This window comes from Lagenorhynchus albirostris, chromosome 18 (genome assembly GCF_949774975.1).
Source record: "Lagenorhynchus albirostris chromosome 18, mLagAlb1.1, whole genome shotgun sequence".
NCBI lineage: Eukaryota > Metazoa > Chordata > Mammalia > Artiodactyla > Delphinidae > Lagenorhynchus > Lagenorhynchus albirostris.
The window spans coordinates 15,180,198-15,197,983 of NC_083112.1; the positions used below are offsets into that span (position 1 = coordinate 15,180,198).

Sequence of the window (17,786 nt, forward strand, 5' to 3'; positions counted from 1 at the left end):
ATTAGGTTAAAAAACATTTGTTACCCAGTACAATCCAAACCAGATCAAAACCCTAGCTGGCCAATTAATTTTAGAAAAGGGAAAGTTAAAGTACAGAAATTTTAAAAATTGATATACAGGGCTTAAACATTAAACTTAAATACATGTACATGTGCTTGAGATAAGGTAAAATCTTTCCTCTGAGACAAGGTCCAGTCTTTCTTATAAACCCACAATGCATTGTCACTGAAGATTTACAACGTTGATTTCTTTGAAGTACAGGAATCTACCCAACCACTGCACGCAGCAATGCCAACTACAGAATTCTTCATGCTTTCCCCCTAATTTTTTACGGGGTCTGACCACACCTAATTTATCAGCAATTTAAGTCTTTCCAAAGTATTCAACTTAGTTTTCCTAAAGATAATTATTTCACATTCATATTGAATGGATTCATTTAACATTTAATTAATTTTTTATTAATTGGGAAAGCACTACAACTGCACAAACATGTCTGAAAAAACACAAATGAGTTCCAAGAAAAACACAACTAAGCCTGTGTACTAGAGGGTAGCGTAAGCAGCCAGAGAGGCATTCAACCAGGAAGGGTATTTCACGGAGGGAGAGGAGAGCCTGTGTTCACATGTGCTGGTGAAGCGCCGGTCAACCAGGAGAGCTGCTCCCGCGGATGCTGATGCCACCACCAAAGTGTACCCTGAACATTTATCTGCCAGATAGGGGTAAAGACAGGGAAGACTACAGGATTTTTTTTTTTTAACACTTGATTTCTGTTAAATGCGACTGAATTAACTTGAAATGTTTCACTTCCTTAAAAAAACAAAAAAACCTGCCACCCAAGAAGTACTAATATTAACACATTAAATGTGTTAAGAGTTGAATGTTACTTGTTCCTACAAGTCCACCTTCTGGAAAATCTGAATAACGATATTGTATATGTATGTGCGTGTATGTACATGCTAATTAACGTGCACATAGGACCGCGTGTAACCCCATTATCTCATAATTAGCTAGGTGCCAGATAATTTTTTTTAACTCTCCTCGGCTTTGGAATACATGGTATGGTCTTTACGGAGTTCTCTTAGCACAGTTCTTTTCCTTTGTGCTCTCTATATTAGAACTGATTCAGAGGTCTTTAGCCCAGCGTCATACTGGTAGTAGGCAAGGACACCAAGACGCCAGTGTGGATGAAAAGGCGACAGACACACAGTCTATACTGCAGATACTGAAAGGTAATGCCACTTAATCACCACCAGCCTTTCTCTGCTGGAAACTTTCTTCTTTAGAAATGTCATAACAGGCAATGTGGCTCTAAACCAGACAGCTCTGTATTTGCTCACATACTTGCAAATATTACCGTCATCCCTAAAAACTGTCCTATATAGAACAAAAAGCCACATCCTACTAGGTTAAGATGTTATTTTTTTTGCAGACAGAAACCTAAAGTGTATTTACTTAACATAATAGAGAGCAAAACAGCTATATGTTAACGCCTTCCTTCTAAAATCCAGCTGGTTCCTATTTGACACAAACTCTTTCTCCTGGTTCTTAAACTGCTTCAGGAATGCAGTTTTTGCTATGAATAATCACATTTATTAAACACCATAGAGACCTGAAGTCTTTGTTTCCAATTGTTTCCAAAATTTAAAAATTGGTATGTATTTCTTGATTTATTAAAAAACAAATAAAACTGGGTAGTAATGTGCTTTGTCATTTGCTCAAAAAAGCGTGATTTTTTAAAAAATGAGATTTAACATTTTTTTAAAAACTTTGAAATGTACACTCTGAGTTTGTAATAGTAAAGGAACTGGCGTCCCCAGGAAAAGTAATTACGCTCAGTTATGTCAAAGTCCTTTTAACATGCTTAGGTAGGCAAAATTGGTAACTCAAAATTTCCAACGTGATAATTAATATACATATTGCTTGATAAACTGTAATCCAGTCCTCATTTTTAGTGAGCAAAACCACATACTGTAGAAAAAAAGATACTAAAAGTCAGTCACCAGTACATGACTACAGGAGTAAATGACTAAATAGAAAAATAAAACTCTTAAAATTCACTGCGTGATCATATCATTTTATTCCCTGACCAAGGAACAAGTGGGTATTTCCAGGATAATTCCAATCTATTCACAGATGCTCAGTCACAAATCCAAGCAGTCCAGGTTACCGTAATTGGCAATTAAAAAATTAATTAACAGCATCATTGTTTGCAATACACATATGAAAAATTCCCTTCTCAATAGCTCCCAGCTCTCAATTACAAATGATGGGGACAAGGTCCCCACTCCAGCATTATCTCCAGTAATCCATCTCCAACTACACTACACTTCTCAATTACCTTAACATGCCAACCCTCTCCCACCAACATCCCTGTGTTCAGGCTGCTTCCACCCTGAATCTCCTCCCTGACTGGCCCAAAAGTAGTGTCAGCCCGCTGAAATTCTACCCACACTTCTGCACTCATCTTAAGCGTGGGCCATGCTTCTCCTGGTGCTTCCAACCCGATGTGAACTTTCTAGCCCCTGAAACCCCAGTACTCCCTTTTACATTTCTCTCCAGTCACTTGCCCTTAATATCTGTGTACCAGCAGCTATCTAAGCACTGACTAGTTGTTAGCCTCTTACGGCAGAAGCTGTATCATCACCGGCTGCACAAGGCGAAGGAATAATACCACTGGTGATCAATGGAGATGCAGGCTGGCAAAAACAACCAACTAGTGTGTGGAAGGATGCCACAAATTACACCAACAGTGGCGCCAACACTAACCGCTAAGAGATGCCTCTTAATATCAGCTGACGAGTGTTTAAAGCTAGTAAGTATGAACCCAATAATCTAGAAGATGTACATGGACCGAGCAATAAAAATATCGACAAATCTGGGACCAACATAAAAGATATTCTGACACAATGACGTGGTGGAATTTACTGTAAGGCATGTTCTACCTAACCAAAATATTGTAAAAAACATTTTTTTCCAAATGTTAGATAGCAAGATGAAGCAAATGTAAACACTGAAGATCAAAATAACAGCCGTACTTTGGCGACCAAGGTGGTTTTCAAACACCCCAAGTTGACGTTTTACCAAACTGAGGTTATATCATCCTTCAACACTGAGACTACACCACACCCATCCTGTCACCTGAAGCTATCTAGTCTAAAACAGACGATTTCAAGGCCTAGCAACACTTCAGAAGCAGTACAGCAGCTTCTGTCAGCGGAGGAAAAGGTTTTAAAATGACTGCAAGGCCTCCCTGGTGGCGCAGTGGTTGAGAGTCCGCCTGCCGATGCAGGGGACACGGGTTCGTGCCCCGGTCCGGGAAGATCCCACATCCGCGGAGCGGCTGGGCCCGTGAGCCATGGCCGCTGAGCCTGCGCGTCCGGAGCCTGTGCTCCGCAACGGGAGAGGCCACAACAGTGAGAGGTCCGCGTACCGCAAAAAAAAAAAAAAAAACTGCACCTCATGCTCTCTATTTTTTGGAAGGGCGGGGAGAGAGGCAGGGTGCCAACAGGGACTGAGGAAGGCTGTGGAAGTGGAAGTCTGCCCCTGGGAGACTCTACTTGGCAGGTGTCCCCTGTTCCTCCATCATCCCCAAGCCACACTTCCACCTGAGGGTCCTGCATCCCTGACAATGCAATTTCCTCGCAGCCACTCCTATTCCCCACTTTCTAAAAAAGCACATCTGATCGCATCCCTGACCCTGCTTAAAACTGGCTTCCTCTTTCCATCAGGTAAAGATCAAGTTCATGTAACACTCTCAGATCTGACCCTGCCTGCCTTTGCAGCCTTACTCCACCCTGCCCTCTCCCTTCAAACTCCCTTTGTACTTGGGCTCCCAAAATGTGTTGTGTCATTTCACGCTTCCCAGAGGCTCTCCATAAAGCCCTCAAGTTTCTCCCAAGAGCTCCCTGTCCCTCCTGCAGGAGATGCAGTGCCTTTATTAACCTAGCAGTTAACAGTAGTTAATAAACATCTTAATAGTAGTTAATAAACATCTTAACCTAGTAGTATGTGGCTTTTTGTTCTATATAGGACTGTTTTTAGGGATGACGGTAATATCTGCAAGTATGTAAGCAAATACAGAGCTCTCTGGTTTAGAGCCACATTGCACTGCTGCCTCCTGCACATCTCCCCTGCACCATGTCCAGGCTTCTGTTACAGAAGGAGGCACGTGGTGCTGCAACTCCAGAAAAACCGGAAGACACTGACTATGTTGTTTTGTCCTGCACCCTGAGTGCCTAGCAAAATGCCAGAGACAGAGCAAGGAGTCTGAGAGTGTATGACGTCTCAGCAGTGGTGCAGCCCTCGGACTACTGTAACATTCCAAATGCCCTGAGGTGAACATCTGTCCATCCTAGTTACTACATGTGAGTGCAGAAAACCCACATTCTTCTTAGAGACACTTTTAGGCTACGCCTTCACTAATTTCCCAGTAAAGTCTTTACTTCATCCATTTGTTCCAAATGTGCTCTACTACATGTCAGGCACTGTACTAGGCACTACAAATGAATGAATGGATGAGAGAGAGAGAATGGGAGGGAGGGAGGGAGGAAGATAGATAAGGCATTGTCTCCACTCTGAGGGAATTGAGAGCCTACTGGGGGAGTCTATAACCGCCCAATACAGCATTCAGTAACTAGTCCACATTTTTTAGTACAATACACATAGATAATAAGTAACTACACATTCGGTGCCTTTATTCTCATCCACTATTTAACCTCCTTTGGCTACTTAAAGTCATTCTGTTGCCCTTGGGTGTTTCCCAAGTTTTATACCCTTATGACACATGGCAACATAAAGCTGCACTGGTGGTGCCAATAAACGAAACGTGCAGTTACAGACAGGGAACGAAATCTCAATTCTAGTCGTGTTAGTAACTACAGAGACAGACTAGGCCAACAACTTCATTTTACAGAACAAAGCAGCCCAAGACAAATTACATCAACTGCCTGGGGTCTTCCAACAGGTTACAGCTAAACCTGACTTAGCATCGAGATCTCCCGTCTCAGCTCCATTCTTTTCCTCTGTCTTGCCCTCACCTGACAGTAACGTGTCCCCTGTGATGTGTTAAATTCAGATCACGGTCATAAGAAAAGCTGAACTGGTGTTTCTTGGGGCACAGGAAAGAACAAAAGCCAAAGGCAACAAAGTAGCACCACATAATCTCATAACCAAATGCTTCCTCCAGCTGCCAGCATTTTTCGAATTTGTGGTAAATAGAATCGTTGGTCCCAATTGTTCCGGTGTGGTTATTTCCATGGCCCCTTGCTAAAGTGCACTTCTCTCCTCCCTGATTTCAGGCTTGCCCATATGGCTTATTTTGGCCAACAGAGGCTGGAAGTGAACTTGCGCAGTAAGGCTCCCCTTCTTGTGCATCTGACATCATCCTGAGAAGAACGTATCCCTCCCAGCCTGGGCCTCAGAGTGAGAAAGAGTGAGCTGCCCTAGGCAACTTCATACATGTGAGCAAGATGTATAAGCATACATGCTTATACGTGTATGGCACTGAGACGTCGAGGTGATTTGTTATGCAGCAAAGCTGGCTGACACAATGTCTCATCTATCCTTCAAGCCAAGAATGCATACTTATGGTTATCTGTCAATACTGCATCTCCTCAGAGTATCTGCCTAAGTAGAAAATATTAGCATAAGTAGAAACTGACTTATTCTCTTTCACTTCCATTTTGCTAATTTCTTGAGGCCATCTCTTATTTGAATTATCGTCAGAAAAGAACCTGTCTCCAAATTAAAGTGTCATCTCCAAGTGCTTCACTGATTCTTATGGTAGATATAAGTGAGAGAAAAATGTATCCTTTCAGTATAATCTCATGAAATGCCCCCTTCTCCCTTCAAGGCAGTAAGATTTGTCACCATCACCATTAATTTAGTAAAGATAATTTTCAGCTCATGTGATAGAGCCTACAGATAGATGGGAAGGGAATACATGTATCTTTCAGGGCAGGTACTAAAAATTTTTTAAAGGCTGCTTTAAAGCCCTCAGCTGGAATAAATGTTAAAAACACTGATTTTTTTTTGCTTAATACTTTTAAAGGCCCTCCAAATCAGGGTAACATTAAACAATGACACTCAACGTAAACGCCCTTTAATTTAGGCACTTGCTTATTCCAGCACATACCCCGACATTGTTATTGTTTTTTTGTTTTTGTTATTTATTTGTTTGTTTGTTTTTGGCTGCATTGGGTCTTCATTGCCGTGCACAGGCTTTCTCTAGTTGTGGCGAGCGGGGGCTACTCTTCGTTGCAGTGCGCGGGCTTCTCATTGCAGCGGCTTCTCTTGTTGCGGAGCACAGGTTGTAGGTGCGCAGGCCTCAGTAGTTGTGGCACGAGGGCTCAGTAGTTGTGGCTCACAGGCTCTAGAGTACAGGCTCAGCAGTTGTGGTGCACGGGCTTACTCCCACGCATGCATAGTTACTCCACGGCATGTGGGATCTTCCCAGACCAGGGATGGAACCCGTGTCCCCTGTACTGGCAGGTGGATTCTTAACCACTGTGCCACCAGGGAAGTCTCCCCGATGTTGTTTAAACTACTCCAATTTAATTAATTATCATTTGTAATTTTTAAAGCTCAGTAGACTTGAAATAAAATTATGTTTGGATGACAAAACACATCACGCAACAGAGTCATCTGGAGGGCAGAATACCAAACTGAGAATCTACTGCTTATTTTTCCTTCTGCTTGCCATGACAAGGTTAATTTGTTTCCTTTCTATATTCTTCTTTCTGTCTTATAAAATGAAAAGGATATACTTCCTTTAGAAAGGATGTAATTTCCACTTTATAAATATATATATGTATAAAAGAAAATCCCTCAAGGCCAAGGGTTCTTAACCTGGAGCCTATGTATAGAACTCAAGGGATTTAAGAAACTTAGACTGCCGGGGGGAGACATACATTCTGATATTTAATAACCAATCATTGAAATCTAGCATTTCTTTCAATTATGAAAATAGGCAGCGCAACACAGTATTAGCAGTACCTGTGACTTTGACACCAATGGAAATGGATCTGTCAAAATTCAAAAGATTTTTTTACTTGCGATGAGTAATTACCTCAAAATTACGGTGACTTGCCACTAAATCCTGTTATTTTAATGTATTGATAAAGAAGCGCACGTCTTACCAAGTGACAATTTTGATAACTGTATTAGCTATAACTGGTTTGCTTTGCAATCCCATGCACTGCACCCACCTACCTCACTCCCCAGTCCTTGTGAACGAAGGAGCCCACGGCAGGGAGGAAGACACGCACGCTGGGGAGGGGAGAGGAGATAACAACCTATGTATGTGTCTGTAGCAGTGAAATTAAAAAATGGTAATTACGATGAGGCATCTGTCTATCTGGCACCATCTAAAACCAGCAAGCAGTAATTGTACAACAAGGGGGTGTTTAGTGTGTGAGGTTTAGGACACTGTACCAGAAAACCTAAAGCATCCAAGTTGTAAAGCACTGTAATAAGCAGGTAATCCCTAGGCCCAGCGTCCAAGTTTCTGCCCTAACCTGTTCCTTATGATTACGATTTTTAAAACATCACAGTGTCAGCAGGTTCACTGTGAGTCAGACCTGAAATAATAAATGGCTTATTTTCCATCCTGATGGAGGAAATACATCACGGCTCATTGTGGCTCACTTAACTGAGGCTGTATTTACAGGAAAATATAAAAAGTCATTCTGCCTGACCATTTTTATTTTAATTTTTTTTTTATTAACAAAGCTCTTTACTACATCCACTTTAAAAAAGAAAAGGCATGTTTTCAATATAAGCTATCAAAACAACGCCCCACAAACATCTAGAAAGAAAAATAACATAAATATCCAGAAAGAAAATTAAGTTTTTGACCAACAAATACCCTGGTGGGCCAAGATAACCAATTAAATGCATTCACTTCATCAAGATAAAGTGCTGCTTATTTAAACTGTCAACCATGTAGTAATGCTGTTAAATGACAGACAAAACCTTTCACCGCCATTTGCCACGGTTGCCAGGTTTCACAAAACTACATCTATTTAGACACAGATACAGACATACATTCCAGAACCCAAAGTCTTAGCTACTGCACCCGCTCAGCTAGAAGTTAAGGGAAAGGTAACATCTTCACCAAAGGTGAATGCTTCTTCAATGACATCTGTAATGCATACAGACTGCAGAACCCATCTTGTCTGTGGATAAAGTAACTACAATGAGTGAGCGGTATATTCTAGGAACAATGAGTTTGTTCTGTCCTGCCATTTCAACACATTCTACATGACCTTATGGGGTTCTAGAGGTCAATCATGCCACCACTTCAGAATGTAATCTTGCTTGTTACCCAAAATTGTGCTACACTAGGTTCAGTATATTAAAAAAAAAAAAAAATTAACAAGATGACACTGCTGCAGCCAATATTAGGTACATACAGTGTGTATTTCAGGATTTGACCAATAAATTGAGAATTACATATCAAGTACTCAGTGTATATAATACATTTGAAGACAAACGAATTCATAGCTCCGCTGACTTACGATATGAAGAGAGAGTTAAGCCATCACAGTTCCATTCCATCTCCTTGAAATGGTGCTGAGAGGTAGAAAAACCTGCTAGGAGTTCCCACTGACTTACCTGCCCATTCCCTTGTCACCTGTGGGCCCTGAACACGGATGGGGAAATGGGGAAAGGAGACATAAAGGCAAACAGCAGAAGCTGCTTGTGTGTTGTTCTTCTCATTTTCAAATATGAATTTTAAAAGGCAGAAACTCTACATACACTCTGTCACAAGCCCTACTGTCGCTCTCCTCCCATCACAATTGTAGTGTTATCTACAGTTTAAAAAAAAAAAAAACCTAAGAACCAGGGGTCTAGCTTTCACCCTGCATCCTGCAGGGATTACCAAGGACAGGATCCGCAGGTTGGTAGAGGGCTGGTGGAAAAAAGGCACTGCACTTGGGCATTCCAATTCTCCCTCTTCTATTTATTAGTTGTCACACCATGGAGACTGACAAAATCTGGCTTCACCACCTCTCCCGCTGGGTCCCATAAAGCTCAAATGGGATAGAGCATGGCAGGCACACAGCACATCACAGACACTCAAATATTAAGAGATCGTGCCGTTTATGAGGGGAAAAAGTGTTACAGGGGTTCCATGAACCTGTGAAATTAAGTATCGGGATGATACCTCAGGTTTTCAACGTTAAAGAAAAAAAACAAAAGGGATTCTTTTTTATTTTATTTTATTTTATTTTGCTGCACCACACAGCTTGTGGGATCTTAGTGCCCCGAGCAGGGATCGAACCCCGGCCCACGGCAGTGAAAGCGTCCTAACCACTGGACTGCCAGGGAATCCCCCAGAAGGGATTCCTGACATATGTGTTTGCGTATGTTACTCATACATACGCACACACAAATACCAGCGCACACGTATACAAGCACAAACGTACCTAACAAGATTTCTTTCAAAAAGAAAGCTGACCCTATGATTTCTGTGGCCAAGAAATCTTAAACTCCCAGGCACAAAATTTCTTGGTTTTGTGGTTGCTGTTTTTTTTAAAGTCAATTCCATGACTGGTATATCAATCGATCTAGAATTTTAATGGCAACTTTCTAAAGAGGAAATGACCCACAAACTCTGCTTTCCCTTTCCCCATATTTCTTTCATCAGCAACATAGAGGCAAAGAACCAAACGTTTACCAGCCACAATTTTAAGAAACCTACTAAACGATCCCAAGTATTTCAACCTTGGATCTTGGCTAAGAAGAGTACCTAGCGTACATAAACTCTTATTTCCCCATCAGGATTACCACGAGGTCAATGAAACACAGCCAAGTGTAAGAGTCCTCTTCTGTGACGGGTGGTGGGGTGGTATGTGTGTTGGGGGCAGGGTAGGGGCGGGAATGGCTGTGAGTACAAAGAGAGAGTGAAAAGGTCAGGGGTCTGTCATCTCTCACTTCCTGAGGCATTTAAGGATGTGACACAGTGACATGTGGTTTGCAAGAAGTCTCCTTCCTTTATGATCTGCTTCTCCACCCCATCCCCAATCTAAATCAATTTTTATTTTCAGTTCGGTGTTTAAACAAAGAGAAAAAGTTACCACACACAGAGGGACTTTAAGTCTGAGACTTTAATCACATCAGAGTCTGGAACTTCAAAGTTGCAGTTCCCCCAGCAGCAGCAACTCGGCTCCCATGTGCAATGTGAGTGTTACTGTACACGCTAGTATCTCTGACTGAAGACCCTGATGTGTGTGTGGGCAGCGTGGCCAAATCACAGACACTGTGAATTTGAATCTCCTGACCCTTCCTTGGTTGAATTTAAGCGGGTGATTATGGGGTGTTAGCATCTGCATTTAAAACAGGTCCCCAAAGAGGAAGCACATTCAGGTCACTTGAACAAACATGCCACACCAGAACCATCTGACTGCCTGCTTGGCAGCCCCGCCTCTTCAGCTGTACAGTCTTCCATCCGGGTCCCATGACCAGGACTGATGGGACAGCTCTCACAGGATTTAAAGTTGGACCCTCATGGTTGGTACCATTAAATGGCTCATTTTTCTAAGAGCCCGAGAAGAGCCTTAACAGACAAAAGGGACAGTAAATCAAGCCCCTCTTTAAAAAGAAAAAATCAGACGGAATAAAAAAAAACTAGCATGTGACCCAGCATCTGAACTACTAGCAGTTACCTTTCCTCTACCAAGCAGCAGAGTGGCTTCCAAAGGTATTTTCCAGCAGTTCTAGTTCCTGATTTCAGTAGCCACTCTGTTTCAGGAATAAGAACATAATTCAGTACAGAGACGAATGTTGGAAAAGTCCCAGAGAACTGACTTGGTGCCAGTAGTTATGTGCAAGTTCACCCAGCCATGCCAGGATGCTTCCCAAAGCCTAAGTGTTTGCTATAGGCTTGATCCCCACGGTCCCCGTCTCCTTCAGTGGCTGGAAATTTTGAGGCTAGATACATTTAACTCCCAGGATATGATATGAGCTAAATCTGCTTTAGGAAGGCAAGAGCACTGCCGGGAATATGACTCTGTTTCAAAGCATGATCCTGCAAAGTGATGGTACCACACTTGATTCATCTGAAAATGATACCCAGAAAGTAGCCTACGTGAGTCACGGTCACTGGAATTGTAAAAGACCTGAAAATACAGTCAGTCCACCTCATTTTGCAGACAGAACACTATGGAACAGAGGGGACAAATCTTCATGTAGAGGGTTTTGTTACTGAGAATGATGCTAGAAGAATTTTGGTGTTGCAAAGGCCTGGATCCTGCAGAGGAAAAAGAACAAATACAGCAATACGCCTCGTATCTGGTGGTCAGCCTTCCAAAAACCTCAACCATTCAGAAAGCATTTAGACTCTGTGAACAAACATGAACCAGAAAGTCAGGTCAGAAAGAAAATGACGAAAGCAGAGTACTAATCCACAGAGCACAGAGACCCTCTGAGACCCTCCAGCGCCTGCTGGATCTAAACTTCGTATAAAATAAGGTCAGTTACTTAACATATTATGCAGGTTGTCCTGGGATCTTCATTCCTTCCTAGCTAGAAGACCTTTTTTTTTTTTTTTTGCGGTACACGGGCCTCTCACTGTTGTGGCCTCTCCCGTCGCGGAGCACAGGCCCCGGACGCGCAGGCTCAGCGGCCATGGCTCACAGGCCCAGCCGCCCCGCGGCATGTGGGATCTTCCCGGACCGGGGCACGAACCCGTGTCCCCTGCATCGGCAGGCTGACTCTCAACCACTGCGCCACCAGGGAAGCCCTAGAAGACCATTTTTAAGTAGCTGAGAGACCAGTCAATGCACAGTCGAGAAGAGATGCTTCAATAGCCCCAGAAGACATTATGACACAGGTGGGAAGTGGAAAAGGAGATATTCCCAAGGATCACCCCAAGTCATGAAGTAAGGTAGAGAGCATACAGTGAAATCAGAGGTACAGGAAAAGTGCATTCGTGCAACAAACAGTTGCTGGGCATCTACATGTCCTGGGTTCAAAGGAAGAAACAAACAAAACACACAGAAACACACAGAAAATGCTTGTCCAAGCGGAGGCAAAGGATGGTGCCAAGGCCCTGAGGCAGGATGATGCTTGGCCTGCAGGGAGGTCAATGTGACCAGAAGAACATGAAGAAGGAAATGAGTTCAGGGAAATGACTGGGGTCAGGCAGGGGGAGGAACCACTGGAAGAACCTTGGCTTTTACACTGAGGGAGCCAGGCAGCCGGGGGAAGGCTGTGAGCAGAGGATCACTCTGGGGCTGCTGGGAAAGGGCTGAAGGGAAGCAAAGGCAGAGCAGGAAACCAGTGAGGAGACCCAGCAAGCAACCAGGTGAGAAATTACACAACTTGGATCAAGGGGATAGCAGCAGAGGAGGTGAGAAGTGGAAGAAAATCTGGAAATATTTTGAAAGTAGAGATGACCAAAATTGCTGCACCACACGGCTTGTGAGATCTTAGCTCCCCAACCAGGGATCGAACACCCCTGCAGTGGAAGCGCAGAGCGCTAACCGCTGGACCGCCAGGGAATTCCAGGAGATGGCCAAATTTGCTGACAAATTGCATGTGGGGTGGGTTGGGATGGGAAAGGAAAAAGGTCTTCTGAATTCAAAGGTGCTTTAAAGTTACTTGAAATATTTACTTAAACGGAACACAGATATCTTCAGCAGACCACGCTGAGACAAGAAAACTGCACACGCAACATATAATGAAGTCTACAGGGGGCCTAATGTTTGAAGAAACGTCTGAAGGAAGGAAATGGAAGAACCAAACAGGTACTTCTAGAAAGTTCTGCAGAGGAGATGAGTCTTGAGGATGAGACAATGTAGGTTTAATGAGGCGGTTGGGAAAAAGAATTTCAAACGAAGGCTCAGCAGACGGCAAAACGCACGTGGGCAAGGACAAGAAGCCAGTCTATCAGTAAAATCAAGGGTTAGAGCAGCAGAAAGGGCACTTGGTAACGGGAGTCACTGAGTGGGAATTCAGTTCCAGCCAATGGAGACACGGAGCCACAGTACACAAGCCTCGGCAGGCCGGCACCCCTGCTGTCCTAACTTATATTTGGGTGAAGGAACAAGAGAAACACTATCAAATGAGTTGCTCGGCTGGGGGGGGAGCGGGGGGAGGGGGGCAGGGACCATGATCTTTCAAATAGGAGAAAAAGAGTCAGGTAACAACGCTGAAGAACAACTAAGAAGAAAGCAAAAACAGAAGCAGTATTTAATTTTTACTTCAGAGTTTCCTACGCAATTAAAACATGGGTATTCTGTGCCATACATGGACACAATAAATGAGAAGCATTCCATGTGAAATTCTCTGGAGAGAATGAAAAGCTCTAGAGGGTAAGTTAAGATTACAATGAACAAGAAATGAAGTCTAGTCCTCACACACGCTTGAGGCCACTGAACAAAAAACAACCACTTCAGCCTCATTCTTTCATTGACAAAATAGAAACCAACAGGTGACATGTCTGTCAAAATTACATTATCTGGGGCTTCCCTGGTGCGCGCGCAGTGGTTGAGAATCTGCCTGCCAACGCAGGGGACACAGGATCGATCCCTGGTCCAGGAAGATCCCACATGCCGCGAAGCAACTAAGCGTGTGCACCACAATTACTGAGCCTGCGCTCTAGAGCCAGCGAGCCACAACTACTGAGCCCACATGACACAACTACTGAAGCCCACATGCGTAGAGCCCGTGCTCTGCAACAAGAGAAGCCCACTCAGCGCAATGAAGACCCAACGCAGCCAAAAATAAATAAATAAAATAAATAAATTTATATATTAAAAAAAAATTACATTATCTGCATTTCTAGATATTCCTTCCAGAGTAGTTCAAGATTCAAGAACCTTCAATGTACATGTACAAATACCAATTCATAATAAAATAAACACTCTTCACACTTCCAATCTCCCAAGAGCTGTGTTCCATGTTACAGGATTAGATTTTGATGGGTGATTTTGCTAATAAACTGGTCGATGAAGCAGAGTGACTATCATTTTATTGAAGAGCTGAGTGACAAAACTGAGAAAGGGGCAGGAGTTAAAACTAAGAGCCGTGGAGACAGACAGACCTGGATTTGATTCCAGATTGTCCTTTTCATTAACTATGTCACCTACCTAAAATAGCTAAGCCTCACTTTCCACTTGGAAGAAGGGGAACAGCAACATTATCTACCTTATATGGATGGAATTAAGAATTAGAATCGCGCATAAGATACGTAGTACTCAGAAAAAGGCAGCTATCTTATTAGCTTGTCTGCAACTTAAGCTTGATTTTTATTTCTACTGCCATTCCAGAAGTAGAAAGCTGTACGAAAATGGAGTTCTTCTTACTCCTTAAAATCCTGAAAAAGAGACTGGCGGGTGTCTACATATGTTTGAGCTCCTCAAAAGATATTACTCCTCAAAAGATTACTATTACTCTTCAGCATTATATAATTATTTGCATAAAGCATTATATATGATTTGTATAATTTCTCCTAATTAATGAGCTTGACATTTCTCTTATGTAATGGCCTATATTCCATTACTTATCCTTCATTTTAAAATAAAAACCTCAAACATCACAACTATGGAAAGAGCTAGACTTACAAATGGGGAGGTGTTTGTTTAAAACAAAACAAAACCTTTGACTGAACTGGCTGAGTCTCAACATGACACCCTGAGATATCACTTCTTGGGGTGCCTGGTCACCTATGGAGTTTCTTTTCTGGCAGAAGGCAAACATGCCTTTCCCAAGTCAAAGATATCTAAACAAAAAATATCCAAACCTTTTGCCAATTCCACATAATTCCACTGTTCCCTGCGCCCATTTCTTCAACTATGAAACAGGGTTACATAGCAGGTGGTTACTTCAGGACTGTTGTGATGATTAAAGAAGATAATACACGCAAAGTGTATGCCTGGCAGACAGAGTGATGGAAAACAAAAAGTTAGCTCTTTGTTGTTATTATTAATATTAATGAAAAATTCTAATCCTGTAAGAATTATTTTCCAGTTTACGCCTATTTTTGCCCATTCCCCAAGAACTCCTAGAGGTAACAGTTAGCATGGAGGAGGAAGGGTGCTACGTGTCCCGATAGGAGACTGCTCAGGGCATTATCTGCTCGGAGGGTTAGAGTCACAGATCTAAGCCTATGCCAATCATTTCTTATGGCTTAAGTATGCTGATGGTTGACACATTTATACAGTCAAATTCTCAGCTGAGAGTACCACTAAATCAAAACAAAACAACCTAATTTGCACTGATTCACCTTTCCTCTAGTCCTCCAATGGGAGAGTTAAAAAACAATGAACTACAGGTAAAGGGCAAGAGGAACACTGAAAACAGGAAACTGGCTTCTGAAAAATAGCACAACCACTATATTGAAATACATTTTTCCAACTATCAAAAATCTGACCATAAAACACTAATCCACTGGAAGGCCAGTCTACAAACACAGGCTTTTTAAAGCGGCACTGGGAATCATGTGGGACATTAGTTCTTACTGGTGCCGACTTATTAATAAAGCTCTTTTTACTCTATGCATATCTGTGTATCACATGATAACCCAGAAGGCAGACCAGCAAACTTGCCAATGACAAGCAGCAAAATGAGATAAGCAAGAAAATCAACAACAGAATTAAATTACACTGACAGGTTAGAATGCTGAGTTAAAAATCAAGATAAAATTGAGAGTTCAACAGAGATGTAAAAAAAAAGATGTGAGATATGATATCACTTACATGTGGAATCTTAAAAAAATGGTACAAATGAACTTACTTACAAAACACCAAAAAAAAATAAATTAAAATAAAAGGGAATTCCCTGGCGGTCCAGTGGTTGGGACTCCGCACTTTCACTGCCGAGGGCGCAGGTTCAATTCCTGTTAGGGGAACTAAGATCCCACAAGACACGTGGCGTGGGCAAAAAAAATTTTTTTAATAAAAAAAGATTGAGTCACAGATGTAAAAAACAAACGTATGGTTACCAGGGGGGAAAGGGATAAACTGGGCAATTGGGACTGACATATACACACTACCATATACAAAACAGATAACTATTAAGGGCCTACTGCAAAGCACAGGGAACTCTACTCAATACTCTATAATGACCTATTCGGGAAAAGAATCTAAAAGAGAGTGGATATATGTATATGTATAACTGATTCACTTTGCTGTAGAGCAGAAACTTAACACAACATTGTAAATCAACTATACTCCAATAAAAAATTTTTTTAAAAGGATGTGAGAAATTGGAGGAAATGTGTTTGGAGGTAGTCAGAGATATGTTTGCTGACTGCAGGCTTCAGCCGAACTATCAGAGTGATGCAGATCCTGAATAAGCTGTTAAGACACAGGCTGAAGAACCAAAGTGTAGTTTCCAGATCCCAGGAAATTAAAGTCCCATGTGCTCGGAAGAGGCCACGTAATAGCTAGAGGATAGGTGAGCTCTTTATTATCACACTTTAAGAAGCACACTGATAAATGACAGCACATCCCAAAAAGAGAATGGAAGCCAGTTCTGCAAACTTGGGTCAATCAAGTCCCTACCCCTGGAGAAAAACAGGGACTAGGTGACCCTCTGCAAGAGATGCTGAGAGGGGATGTGACCTAGTCTCAACTCTAAAATTTAAAGCACCTGGGAACTGTTGCCATATCACAGCCTGATAGCACCATCAACAAAAAAAACAGATCAGTAATGTGATCAAAGCTGTCAGCAAAGAATATTGCTGCAAAAGCAGACCACTCATGAAGCTCCTAAGACCATACAGAAATAATGAACTACAGGAGCGTCCCCAAAACTTACCAGAACCCACAGCAATGCTCTACTTCCTAACATCTAAAACTTGTACCAGAAAGGAACAACAGCCAAATCTCAGTTACCGGGTATCGCCCCCCCTACCCTACCACCTATAAAATTCTAGCACTGATTCATGCTGTATTATGAGGGTGGTACTCTAAAGGAGGGGGGGTGGGGAATCACAGTCCCGAGCAACCGTCTCATCGTAAATTAAACGGGGGTTGGCCGGACAAATGGCAGGAGGACACTGTGTATGAGTTTAATACTTTTTAAAGCTTATCAACTCCACTCTAAATTATTTTTCGGAAAATTTTAAAGTGTATGGAATTACCCACTCTCCAAATCTTTTTGTAAACATGAAAAGGAACATATGATTAAAACTTTCAGTGAGACTGTTTCAATAATGGAAATAACTATCTCACTGAGTATGCATAATAGTTTTTCATGTATATAGCAAAGAATATTTCTGGCAATCCAGAAATATATAGAAAATTTAATAATACCGATTTCAGCAGTAAAGATTTGTGTGTATATTCTAGGGTCCTTTGCCAACCAATTCTAAAACATGGTTTTAAATGCTATTGGAAAAGTAACAAAAACTCTAGTAATAGATGAAGTTTTCACTGGAAAAATTTAAGTCAGCAGAATTCAGGAAAGCACTATTTACTGTGATAAGGTCAATTGTTAGTAAAGACAAAACTGATTAAAGCTTTAATGCAATAGAATTACCACAGTGAACTAAAAGAAACACAAAATGCAGTAAATTAATCTGGATCCAAGCAAACAAAGGTCGGGGTGGGGAGATAACACCATTGCCGGGGACGACCATAAATGCGGCATGTTGATAAGCTGTTTATTATGACCTAGAACTAATTTGACATAGCACAGATGCACTCATGATTAAATATAAAATGTGTCACCCGAAAACTCTCATTCAAGGGGTCTCCTTCCTACTTAAACAAAATAAAATAAATATGGTGTCAGCAATTTATACTGCTTATAGTCTCCAATGCTAATGGGTTACTTTT

The 17,786-nt window shown here is 42.0% G+C and overlaps 1 protein-coding gene across 1 annotated transcript in view; it reads right to left on the reverse strand.

The window, feature by feature from the left end:
* The window catches only part of FOXO1 (forkhead box O1), a 92,129-nt gene that overhangs the window by 43,932 nt on the left and 30,411 nt on the right, over positions 1–17,786 (reverse strand). The gene's annotated exons all lie outside the window — the stretch shown is intronic.